This window comes from Triticum dicoccoides, chromosome 2B (genome assembly GCF_002162155.2).
Source record: "Triticum dicoccoides isolate Atlit2015 ecotype Zavitan chromosome 2B, WEW_v2.0, whole genome shotgun sequence".
NCBI lineage: Eukaryota > Viridiplantae > Streptophyta > Magnoliopsida > Poales > Poaceae > Triticum > Triticum dicoccoides.
This window is the reverse complement of record NC_041383.1, coordinates 546,648,525-546,662,675: the sequence shown is the minus strand read 5'-3', so window position 1 is coordinate 546,662,675 and position 14,151 is coordinate 546,648,525.

The following is a 14,151-nucleotide window of genomic DNA, read 5'->3' as shown; positions in this document are numbered from 1 at the left end:
ACACTCTTCCAAACCCACTTTCAATATTATAGTAAAGATATTCATCATGAGGCTTAAATAAATATTGAAGATCATAAGAAGCATGATACATCTCCAACGTATCTATAATTTATGAAGTATTCATGCCATGTTTACAATAATTTTATATGGTTTTGGTATGATTTGCATGGAACTAACCCGGACTGACGTTGTTTTCAGCAGAACTACCATGGTGTTGTTTTTTGTGCAGAAATCAAAGTTCTCCAAACACCGCGAAACTTTTTTGTGGATTTTAATGGACCAAAAGACCACCAATGGCCAGAGCAGCACCTGGGGGTGCCTCGAGGGGGCACAACCCACTAGGGCGCGCCTGGGCCCCCAGGCGCGCCCCGGTGGGTTGTGCCCACCTCGATGGCCTCCCGTACCCCTTCTTCGCCCTATAAATTCTCAAATATTCCAAAAACCCTTACGGAGACCCTAGATCAGAAGTTCCACCGTCGCAAGCCTTTGTAGCCACCGAAAACCAATCGGGACCCCGTTCCAACACCCTGTCGGAGGGAGGAATCATCACCGGTGGCCATCTTCATCATCCTAGCGGCCACCACGATGAGGAAGGAGTTGTTGGAGATATGCCCTAGAGGCAATCATGTATGATGATATTTCCTATGTGTTTATGAATAAAGATAGTCCTTGGACATTATCAATGATGTTTATCAACAAGTACGTGACTTGTTTGTGGGACTATGCATAGTATGATGACTGTCCTAAAAGGTCCCTAGTCGAAAGGGCTATGTGGACGCGCAGCCGACTAGACTAGCATATGACACGGTCGATGGCTTGGTCTCACTAGCCATGGAGCATTGGATGCTAACCGGATAATATGGACTCAGAAGGATTTGGTCGGATTTGACGTAGTCGAATCCGAGTCGAGATAAGGTCCGAATCGGACAGACCCAACTATGAGACGCAGCGATATGTCATCTATGAGTCTCTAATACAACATACATTCTATGTCCTAAGACCTGAGCTGGCGCATGTACCCGGGATGGTGACAGACCTGCTTTGGGCCGACCAAATGCTACTCCGTGACTGGGTAGTTACAAAGGTAGGTTTCAGACTTGTCCAGACCCATGCTGCAAGACATGGTCGAGCAAGATGGGATTTGCCCCTCCGATTGGGAGAGATATACTCTGGGCCCCTCATGTGATCTGACCAGGATAAGCATGGCCATGCGACAAGGATTATGAGATAATCCGATTTATGGTCGGGATCACTAGAACGAGAAAGAGGTCGGGCTAGCACAAGGATGACAAACTCGCCTTGAGCCCGACAACATATATCGTGAGGCAAAATAAATGGAAGTGTCATGTACAGGTTCGCCAACCGGCTTCATTGTCTGCTTGGTGGCCGGCACGCCTTGCTAGAGGTCGCTACCAGCCGAGCAGGTCGGAGGTGATCCGACCTGCGGCCAAGCCGACTTGAACCTAAGGGGTCGCGCGCTTAAGGGAAGGAATCTGTGAGGCCGGATCGGACTTGACAAATCAGATATCATCCTACTCAGATTCATATCCCGGCCGAACAGATTCTGGGCGTTAGGGTCTGTGCGAGGCCCAAGTGTTGAGTCCGCGATGGACGCCTATATAAAGTGGAGGTGCGGCACACTCATTTGGTTGATCTCTTCGCTGATATCACTGGGGTTTGCATGTGTTGTGAATAGCCACCTCCACTCGTCGCACTCGTCGCTGACTGTGTGATCGGACCTAGCAGTCCACCGCATGGTGTTCCTCCTGCACGCGCGGATACCAATAGAGGCAATGCACTTCCGCCGCTCCGGCGTACCTGTATGTGGGAACCTACGACTGGTTGTTCGAGGGAGATCGGATGAGGAGGAGACGATCCACGCGGACGCGCTGCCCCAACTCTTCTTCTGCTGCACGACACCGCGCGTCTAGTGGTAACAATCTGTGATCCATTCCCGTAGCATGTTCCTGGATGTTCTGCGCGTAGTAGAAGTTTAAATTTGCAGTCGACGCACCCTACCATAGATCCCAACAGGAGTAGTCCACCCTCGAGGCTGAGGGTGTGTACCAATAGCTATGTGTTTAATCTCTCTCTCTCTCTCTCGTGATCTTGAGATGTCACGATCTTGATGTATCATGGGCTTTGTTAACATAGATGGATCATATGGTGTTTCTCCCCTCTCTACTCTTGTTGTGATGAATTGAGTCTTTACTCTTTGGAGTTTTGTCTTGTCGGACTAAATGTTCAGATCTGAGAACACATGATATATGTCTTGCATATGAATACCCGTTGTGACAATGGGGTATTATTTTGATTCACTTAATATATGTTATGGCACTCAACTTGCGGATTCCCGAGGTGACTTTGGGGTAATCTATGCATAGGGGTTGATGCACGTTTTTATCATCTTTTCTCTGATAGAAACTTTGGGGTCTCCGTGTAGTTCTTTGTGTGGATTGAGTATTATGAATATGAAATTATTTGATACATATCGTATAAATAACTCACGGGTACTCGCGATGACATTGGGGTATCTAGGTGACATTAGAGTTGGTTGATATGTATCATATGGTGTTATTTTAGTATGAACTCTTGATTAGGTCAATCGAAAGAATAGCTTCGTGTTATTTTAGTACAAACTCTAGGATAGATTGATCGGAAAGAATAGCTTTGAGGTGGTTTCGTACCCTACAAATAATGTATATCTTTGTTCTCCGCTAATAGGAACTCAGGAGTGATTCTTTATTGCACTTTGAGGTATAATCATATGATCCAACTATGTTAGCATTGTTGAGAGATTGCACTAGTGAAAGTATGCACCCTAGGCCTCATTTTCCATCATTGCAATACCGTTTGTGCTCCGTTTTACTATTTACTACCTTGCTATTTTTTATTGTTTGCACTACAAAAACTCATATCTACTATCCATACTACACTTTTATCACCATCTCTTTGCCGAACTAGTGCACCTATAAAATTTTCCATCGTATTGGGTGTGTTGGGGACACAAGAGATTTCTTGTATTTGATTGCAGGGTTGCTTGAGAGAGACTATCTTCATCCTACGCCTCCCACGGATTGATAAATCTTAGGTCATCCACTTGAGGGAAAATTGCTACTGTCCTACAAAACTCTGCGCTTGGAGGCCCAACATGAGTCTACAAGAATAAAGTTGCGTAGTAGACTCAAGCTCTTTTCTGGCGCCGTTGCCGGGGAGGTGAGTGCATGAAGGTATATCTTTAGATCTTGCAATCGAATCTTTTAGTTTCTTGTTTATCACTAGTTTGGTTTATAAAAGAAAACTACAAAAAATGGAATTGAGGTTGCATCATATTATTCATCTTTATAATGTCTTTCGTGAAAATGATGGAAAGGAAAATTGTGCTCAATTGTTAGAAGAAGAATGATGTAAAATGTTTGGCATAGTATCCATGAATGATGAGCATGATTGCAATGTTGCTAGTATGAATTCTTAAGTATTCATGATGCTAGTGATATGCAAAGCCATAAGCTTGGGGATGGTATGTTTGATGAAGATGATATTTTTAGTCCCCCAAGTTTTGATGAGAAAATTTATTATGATGATAGCATGCCTTCTATTTATAATGATTATATTGATAAAAGTGTATTTGGAGAGGTCATGACTTTATTTAATGTTGAATCCACTATTTTAGAAGAGGTTTCAATTGATTATAATGAGAACAAAGTTGCTATCTATGATGATTATGGTGATGACATGTATGCTATAAAGAGTAATGATAATCATGAAACTTGTCATGATGATTTTAATTTTCAACCCCATGATAGTTATTTTGTTGAGTTTGCTCCCACAACTATTCATGAGAATAAATTTGCTTATGTGGAGAGTAATAAAAATTCTATGCTTATGTATCATGAAAAGAATGCTTTATGTGATAGCTATATTGTTGAATTCATTCATGACGCTACTGAAAATTATTATGAGGGAGGATTATATGCTTGTAGGAATTGCAATAATATCACTTTTCCTCTCTATGTGTTCAAAATTTTGAAGTTATATACTTGTTTTGCCTTCCTATGCTAGTTGATTATTGCTCCCATAAGTTGTTTGCTCACAAAATCCCTATGCATAGTAAGTGGGTTAGACTTAAATGTGCTAGTCATATGCTTCATGATGCTCTTTTTCATGTTTCAATTATTATCTTTTATGCGAGCATCTTTGAAATCATCATGCCTAGCTAAAAGGCATTAAAGAAAAGCGCTTGTTGGGAGACAACCCAACACTTTTACCTACTGTTTTTGTGTGTTCACATGATTATGTTACTGTAGTAATCATGTTTTATTGTCTTTTTTTAATAAAGTGCCAAGTAAAGCCTTTGGGATCATGTTGGGTGATAGTTGATTTGATCTTGCTGAAAAACAAAAACTTTTGCGCTCACGAAAATAACTCTCATTTTTAACAAAAGAGTGATTTTGAGTTGATTCTTTTTGCAGAAGATTAATATACAAAATTCTCACATGGTCCTGATTTTTTAATAATTTTTGGAGTAGCATAAGTATTGTTTGAGTACAGATTACTACAAATTGTTCTGTTTTTGACAGATTATGTTTTCAATGCATAGTTTGCTTGTTTCTATGGCTTATATTACTCAATATAAATTTTGTAAATGATATGCTACAGTAGGCATTGTGTGGAAACAATTATGAATCTTGTCTTTGTCAGTACCAAAGTGAAATGGTTTGCTCTTTATCATAGTAACCTATCTCACGAAGTCCCGTTAAGTTTTGTGTGATTGAAGTTTTCAAGTTTTGGATGAGATGTCGATATGAGGAGAATAATTAGTGACAAGATCCTAAGATTGGGGATTCCCAAGGCACCCCAAGGTAATATTAAAAGAAGATCCAAGCAACTAAGCTTGGGGATGCCCCGGAAGGCATCCCCTCTTTCATCTCCAACATTATCGGTAACCTCACTGGGAGCTTTGTTTTCATTTGTCGCATGATATTGTTTTGCTTGGAGCGTCAATTTATTTTGTTAGTATTTGCTTGCTGTTATTTATAATAATGTTTGCATCTTTTTTTTCAATAAAAGTGTCAATGATAGCCTTTGCCATGCTTATTTTGCAAGTATATGAGTTGCTGTTTCAAAACAGAAAGTTTGTCGCTGTTGCAAAAATTCCCGAGAAAAGTCGGAATGTGACAAAATGCTGATTTTTTTGCAAAATAAGCTCTGATAAATTTTCTAAAGTGTGGTAATTTTTTTCAGAATTTTTGGAGTTAGGAAATTATGATGAATATTGCATTCTTTACAGACTATACTGTTTTGGCAGATTGTTGTTATGTTTGCATTCTTTGCATATGTTTGCTTGTTTAATGATTCTATTTGACGATAGGAGTATTAAATATGTAGAGGCATTTAGTATGCAATTTTGGATAAATTTTTTAGTGATTTGCTACAGTAGAGAATGATAAGGTTTTTGCATTGGTTTGTACTAACTTATCTCACGAGTTCTTGTTGAGTTTTGTGTGGATGAAGTTTTTGAGATTTAGGGAAACCGTGGTATAAGAGGAATTAAGAAGACACAAAATCTCAAGCTTGGGGATGACCAAGGCATCCCAAGATAATATTCCAAGAAGTCTCAAGCATCTAAGCTTGGGGATGCCCCGGTAGGCATCCCACCTTTCTTCTTCAACAATTATCGGTTAGTATCGGTTGAGCCTAAGTTTTTGCTTCTTCACATGAGTTATGCTATTCTTAGAATGTCATTTTATTTTCATTTTGCTTGTTGTTTTAATAAAATACTTAGACCTGAAAGTTTTTAAATAAAATAGAGTCCTCAAATAGTTGCCAGGGAGGCTAGGTAAGTGGCATTCACATCCCGTCAACGAAGCTCTTCTCTATGGAATTGCTCTAGCGCTTCACTTATATCTTTTTGAGCACATTGTGCTTTAGTATTTTTGAATAAATTCTCTCTTGCTTCACTTAAATTAATTTGAGAGAAATAAATATTATGCTCATGATCTTCATTTATATCTTTTTGGAATAGCTTGGCATTTACTCTTGTGCTTCACTTATATCCTATGAGTAAAATGTTGAATAAATTGAATGTCATGAAGTTGAAATCATATCATGCCTAGTGGTAGCTTCACATTGGGTTTATAAAGTGAAATCTTTTGAAGCTTGACAATCACAATATTGGTCATACAAGCAATTCATGAATGATTAGTAGAAGGAAGAGAACTTTCACATGCAAATACACTATCTTGGAAATCTTTTGTGATTGTGAGCCCCCATCAAAATATTATATGTCAAAATTGTTGACATTGGACAAGGAATACAACGTAATGGTTTATGTTTGTTCATATTCACATAGAAGTTATATTATCATAGATCCTTCGACATGTGGTGCTTGCCCCCTATCTTTGCTAGCGCATCCAAAAACCCTTAAACCCAAATCTTGTGTTGAGAGTCCAGCATACCTACCTATGCATTGATCAAGATCCTTCAAGTAAGTTGTCATCGCAATAAAAATTGCTTCTAAAAGTGTTAGATCATTTAGTGTAAGAGAAAATCGAGGGTTGTACAAACTTGTGATGATGAAGAATAAAAGCGACAGACTGCATAATAAAGGTTGCTATCACAATGGGCAATATAACTTGACATTATTTTGCACTAAGGGGTTGAGTATACAAACTGAAAGTGCGTTAAGTCGACTAGAGGGGGGGGGGTGAATAGACGATTTTTACAAATTTGTCACTGAGGAATTTCTGGGTGAGGAAATTCCTAAGTCACGAACTACAAGCAGCGGAATAAGTACTCAGGTATAAGCATAACGGAGCAAAAGCATAGTCATCATGATGAAATGAAAGACAGACACAGAGTACAGAAAGCGTAAACACAGGATAAGCAGGTTGAAGACAATGTGACTGAAGAAATTGGATTGAGGAAATAAAGAAAGTCTTCAGTCAAAGTCTTCAAATAGTAATGATCAGGTTCATCAACACATGAATGAGGAAATGGAAGGGTTGAGGAAATAGAACCAGTAGGCTTGGTGAAGATAATGATTTGGTAGACCAGTTCCAACTGCTGTGACAGTTGTACGTCTGGTTGGAGCGGATGAGTATTTAAACTCGAGGACACACAGTCCCGGACACACAGTCCTCACCGTATTCTCCTTGAGCTAAGATCACATAGACCTCGCTGAAAGCACAAGTGCTCCCTGGGTGATTTTGGTAATTAATGTCAACATATCTCTTGTTGGACTAATACTTTTATCTAGTATATTTTAGATAAGTCGAACAGTGGAGTGGCATGGACAAGAAGATGTGGAACCCCTTCAAGATGCTAAAGACAAAGGATTAGCTCAAACTCAAAGCTCAGGACTCTACATTCTCTATTTTTAGTGATCCAAGATCACATTGAATCTATAGGATAGCCAATACTATTAAAGGGGGATGAGGTGTTGTTTAATGGTTTGGTTGCTCAAACTGCTTAGTGATATGATCCAAAGCCCTCATCCACTTTCTCATATCCACATATGTCCCAAACCAAAAGTCAAACTCGACCCCACCAATTTGATCCATCCGGCGCCACCGAGTTCAGTTGACATAGCCACTGCCAGAAACCCTAATCACTTCATTCTCACCGATGGGATCTCGGTCTCACCGAGATGGGCTTGCAAACTCTCTATTGTCTATTGCAATATTTTCGGTCCCACCGAGAAGATGTATTCGGTCACACCGAGTTTGCCTGACCAACTCTCTGTTTTACTTATTACCAAATCGGTCCCACTGAGTTGTGTAATCGGTCAAATCGAGATGAGGTTTTACCCTAACCCTTGCACGTTGGTCCCACCGAGTTGATCATATCGGTCCCATCGAAATTGCCTAACGTTCACATTATGTACTGAATCGGTCCGACCGAGTTTTCTGATTCGGTCCCACCGAGTTTGGTATATTGTGTGTAACGGTTAGATTTTGTGTGGAGGCTATATATACCCCTCCACCCTCTCCTCATTCGTAAGGAAAGCCATCAGAACGTACCTACACTTCCACTACTCATTTTCTAAGAGAGAACCACCTACTCATGTGTTGAGACCAAGATATTCAAATCCAACCATATGAATCTTGATCTCTAGCCTTCCCCAAGTTGCTTTCCACTCAAATCAGATTTCCACCAAATCCAACCCTATGAGAGTGAGTTGAGTGTTGGGGAGACTATCATTTGAAGCACAAGATCAAGGAGTTCATCATAAACACACCATCTATTACCTTTTGGAGAGTGGTGTCTCCTAGATTGGTTAGGTGTCACTTGGGAGCCTCCGCTAAGATTGTGGAGTTGAACCAAGGAGTTTTTAAGGGCAATGAGCTCGCCTACTTCGTGAAGATCTACCCTAGTGAGGCAAGTCCTTCGTGGGCGATGGCCATGGTGGGATAGACAAGGTTGCTTCTTCGTGGACCCTTCGTGGGTGGAGCCCTCCGTGGACTCACGCAGCCGTTACCCTTCGTGGGTTGAAGTCTCCATCAATGTGGATGTACGATAACACCACCTACCGGAACCACGCCAAAAACATCTGTGTCTCCAATTGCATTTGCACACTCCAATCCCATCCCTTTACTTTCTTGCAAGTTGCATGCTTTACTTTCCGCTGCCCATATAATCTTTGCATGCTTGCTTGGTATGTATTGTGAATGGTTAAACTTGTGCTTAAACTCCACCTAAACTTGATAAACTTAAAAACTGCCAACTTTGTGTGTGAAGGGTCTATTCACCCCCCTCTAGACACCTCTTCTCGATCCTTTCAATTGGTATCAGAGCTTTGGTCTTCATTGCTTTGGTTTAAACACCATTGGAGGAAGATGAATGAGTCTACTTTGGGGAGTCTTAGACATAGAGTGCCTATACTTGATGGAGAGTACTTTCATGAGTGGAAAAATGAGATGCTTGTGATCTTCAATGAATATCATTTGAACAATTACATTACTAGCCCTTGTGCACCTCATGTTGATCCTATGCATCCTACTCATGACGAGTCAATTGACATGATTCGCAATCTTAGAACTGTTAATCTTATCACTAGAGGTTTGCCTAGAAACTTGATTGGTTGCTTGACTACTCTTAAGTGTGCCTACACCATATGGAGATTTCTTGAGGAAAGATTTCCAAATTATTCCTTGCAAAATTTAGATGAAATTCTTCATAAGTCTATTGTGCCTTGAGTAAGATGAATTCCAATGATCCTAAGTTTGGTGATTGTCTATTTGAGCTCACAAATCTTATGCGTGCCAAAGGAGATGTTGGAATTATTAGCAATATTATTTCCAAAGCTATTAGAATTCATAAAGATTATCATTGTCAAAATCATTTATCTAATGAATCACCCTCTCTAGGAATTGATCCACCACATGACGATGTTGAACATGGATACTATGATGAGGATGATGATAGTGACTATGATCTTGATGATGCAATGAGACACTTTGGTCTTATGGCAAATCTTCAGGGATACATGGCAGGAGGAAAGGAATGGGTCCTTGATAGTGGATGTACCGATCACATGACCGGAGATAAAGATATGTTTCGTGAGCTTGCTGAAAACGACGGCCCTCAAAAGTATGTCACTTTTGGTGATAACTCAAAGGGTAAGGTGGCCATCTCACATGATAGCTCCATACAAAATGTCATGCTCGTTGAATCTCTTGGCTATAATCTGCTTTCTGTTTCTAGACTAGCTGACTTTGGCTTCAATGTCCTTTTTACCAAAGTAGATTGCCAATTGTTTTGTAGAGATAATCATAAAATGGTATTTACCGGTATATGAAAAGGTGATCTATATATTGTTGACTTCACTAAAAAGGCTCAACCTAGAACTTGCTTAATTGCTAAATCTTCTACAGGCTGGTTGTGTCATAGATGGTTAGGTCATGTGGGCATGCGAAACCTTGACAAGCTTATTAAAGGAGATCATATCCTTGGTGTTAAAGATGTCATATTTGATAAGGATAGACTTTGCAGCGCTTGCCAAGCAGGAAAATAGGTTGGAGGAAGCCACCCCGTGAAGAACATCATGACCACAAGGAGAGCGCTCGAGCTACTGCACATGGATATTTTCAGTCCCAACGCCTACAAAAGTCTTGGTGGAAACTCATTTGGTCTAGTTATAGTTGATGTTTTTTCAAGATTTATGTGAGTGTTCTTTCTCGATGATAAATCGCAGGTCCAGAAGATCTTCAAAAACTTCACGAGGAAGGCCCAAAATCAATTTGAAGTGAAGATCAAGAAGGTTTACAGCGACAATGGAATGGAGTTCAAGAACGCCAATGTGGACACCTTTCTTGACGAAGAAGGGATTTCACATGAGTTCTAGGTTACGTACACACCTCAACAAAATGGAGTTGTTGAGAGGAAGAACTGGACGCTCATCGAAATGGCAAGAACAATGCTTGATGAGTACAAGACGCCAAAGCACTTTTGGGCGGAAGCGGTTGAGACAGCTTGTCATGCAAGAAATCGCTTGTATCTTCACAAGCTACTCGGCAAGACGGCATACGAGCTCCTCACCGGTAACAAACCCCAAGTTGGATACTTTCGAGTATTTGGCTCAAAGTGCTACATTCTTGATAAGCATCATCGTTCTTAATTTGCTCCTAAATCTCATGAAGGTTTCCTACTTGGTTACGGCTCAAACTCTCACACTTACCGTGTCTACAACAATTTCACCCGAAAGGTTGAAGAGATGGTAGATGTGAAGTTTGATGAATCTAACGGCTCGCAAGTAGAGCAATTGCCAATTGATGTAGGAGATAAAGATCCTTCGGAAGCAATCCAAGACTTATCTATTGGCAAGGTTCATCCAACGGAGGTGAAGGAGAGTACCTCGTCTGTCCAAGTGGAAGCTTCTACCTCACTACAAGGTGAACCAAGAGTTGATATGGAAGCATCCACAAGTGGGACACACCAAGATGAAGAAAACAAGGAAGTACACCAAGATGAACCTCATCAACCTCCTTCTCCACCATGATGTGAGAACAACAACGTCAACAATGATGAAGGCCAAGAAGAAGAACAAGATGATGAAGAAGATGTTCCACCCCGATCAAAGCAAAAGCTCTCACGAGTTCGAGAAAGAGTTGCTAGAGACCATACTGTCGAGCAAATCTACAATGATATCCAAACCGGGAGAATCACTCGCTCTAAATCTTGTTTGGATAATTTTTGTGAACATTATTCATTCATCTCTAGCATTGAACCTATGAAGGTAGAAGAAGCATTTGAAGACCCGGATTGGATAAATGCCATGCACGAAGAACTACACAACTTTGAGAGAAACCAAGTGTGGACATTGGTCGAGAAGCCCGACAACAACCACAACATCATCGGTACCAAATGGGTGTTTCGCAACAAGCAAGATGAAGATGGACAAGTAGTTTGCAACAAAGCACGTCTCGTCGCCCAAGGCTACACTCAAGTTGAAGGTATGGACTATGGTGAGACATATGCCCCCGTTGCTAGACTTGAGTCCATTCGCATCTTACTTGCCTATGCTAATCACCATGATTCACTTCATACCAAATGGAGATTAAAAGTGCTTTTCTAAATGATTCATTTAATTCAAGATCATGTTGCTAAGGGTGATATTAACCTTAAGCATGATCGCACCGACAAGCAATTGGCGGATATATTCACTAAACCACTTGATGAGAAAGTGTTTTGCAGGTTGAGAGGTGAATTGAACATCATTGATGCTTCACTTGGAGTAAGAACTCCATTTGGATACATGCAAGACATGAGCCTATGACTAATCCTTGATATTTCTCTTATGATGATAATAGTATATCTTGGATACACTCGCACCCTTGCATGTTATCTAACCCATGTAGGTACTTGGATGGATCTGAATCTATGAGATTGCAACTCACTCATATCTTGAGCAATCTCTACATCACCAAGTCTCTACTTTACGGTGGTTGAAGACAAGGAAGAATAAAACCCTTCAAATATATCCTTTGACGACTTCCTAAGTCAAATTTCATGATTGTCATTTTGGATACACAAGTGCTCTTCCTTGAAAATCTAATCCATGTAGGTAGATGAACTCCAATTACAAGTGGTGCTCCAAACGAACTACATCAACATTGAGCATCCCACACAAGTTCAACTACATGATCAAGTTCAACACCACCACCCAAGGTATGTTATTCCATCTTAGAGAAGCTTTACCCCAAGACATGGGCCAAAGCAACTCAAAAAGATGTGAATACATCAAGATGCTTAAACGGAAAATGGCAACCCCATTTTTGAGCTTAAACAATGAGTATGACCTATGATCAAGTGTCTTCACTTGACTCCTAAGTCAATATACTCTAACATAGGTGACCTTGTCGCCGACCAATTCTAGATGAAGTTCTCTAGTGTTTCTCCTTGTTCTTGCATTTTGTCTCATGCATATTTGTTCCCCTTTCAAAAAAAACTTCATCTAGATTTATTCTCTTTTATTTTTGTTCTGCATTTCTCTGCACCCAATTCATTGCAAATCCTTTAGTTCATTCATTGCAAATCCTTGTGAGATCTTATTTGCTTAGTGAGCTGAGGTGACTAGTGCTTTATCTCTATGATGAACTCAGACAAACCGATTTTCCTCTTTCGGTCAAACCAAAACTGTTCGGTGCCACCGAAGGAATCAACTTGGTGTAGCCGATTTCAATGCTGAGAAATCACTATGTCACTTGCTTTCTGCACATTTTGTTCCAGCTCCACTCGATGATTCGTATCCTCTATGAGCATCATATTCTATGTGCTGCTTTGCTCTGTGACTCAAGGACCAACCTATTTTGACTCACACTCCAGAAGGCCCTTCTTGGAAATTGATGTCATAGGGGGAGAGAGAGCTCACATCAAAGCTTAATCACTCCAACAGGGAGAGAGAGCAACAGGGGGAGCGAGACATTCTTTTTCAAAAGAGAAACCCCAGTTGCTTGGTATTCAAAGAGGAGAGAAGTTACATGTCTTTAGAGGGGAAAGACATGTTCATATTGTTTTTGTGTTTACTTTGCTCTGATTTTCTACTCCCTATCTTCTCCCAATATCCATTATAAGATTTAGGGGGAGCAAGACATCTAAGAGAAGGGAATCTTTTGATTTCATTGCATATCTTTCCCTTTGGGGACATGTCTATACTCAAATAGAGTACCTAGTACTCACTCTACACATGTCATCCCAAATCTTGCTACTCTTGTGGTTTACTGCTCTTGCTCTGCTTGTAGATGTTTCTGTGTTGTCTAACCTTATTTACTCAGGTTCATCTCTTCCAAAGCTAGCTCAAGACCACAAGGTAAGTATATGCATCACACTCATGTGCATGAAGATCTCTTTAAGAAGGACTCATGAGCATGAAGGTACATTTCCCATGTTCACACCATTTGCTCTGATGCATATAGCCAAGATACATGTAACTCATTGCTTGCTCTGTCATGATTATGCAGTCACATGATCTTATGCTTCATATTTACATGATTTCATACATGTAGGGGAAGCCTATGCATGTTACATGTCTTTCCAAAGCTTTACTTGCCTTTCTCTATATCTTTATCTAAATCTTTGATGTATGTTGTCATCAATTACCAAAAAAGGGGAGATTGAAAGCACAAGTGATCCCTGGGTAATTTTGGTAATTATAATGTCAGCATATCTCTTGTTGGACTAATACTTTTATCTAGTATATTTTAGATAAGTCCAACAGTGGAGTGGCATGGACAAGAAGATGTGGAACCCCTTCAAGATGCTAAAGACAAAGGATTGGCTCAAGCTCAAAGCTCAGGACTCTACATTCTCTATTTTTATTGATCCAATATCACATTGAGTCTATAGGAAAGCCAATACTATTAAAAGGGGATGAGGTGTTGTTTAATGGCTTGCTTGCTCAGTGTGTTTAGTGATATGATCCAAAGCCCTCAGCCACTTTATCATATCCACATATGTCCCAAACCAAAAGTCAAACTTGGCCCCACCGATTTGATACATCCGGCGCCACTGAGTTCAGTTGACATAGCCACTGCCAGAAACCCTAATCACTTCGATCTCACCGATGGGATCTCGGTCTCACTGAGATGGGCTTGTAAACTCTCTGTTGTCTATTGCAATATTTTTGGTCCCACCGAGAAGATGTAATCGGTC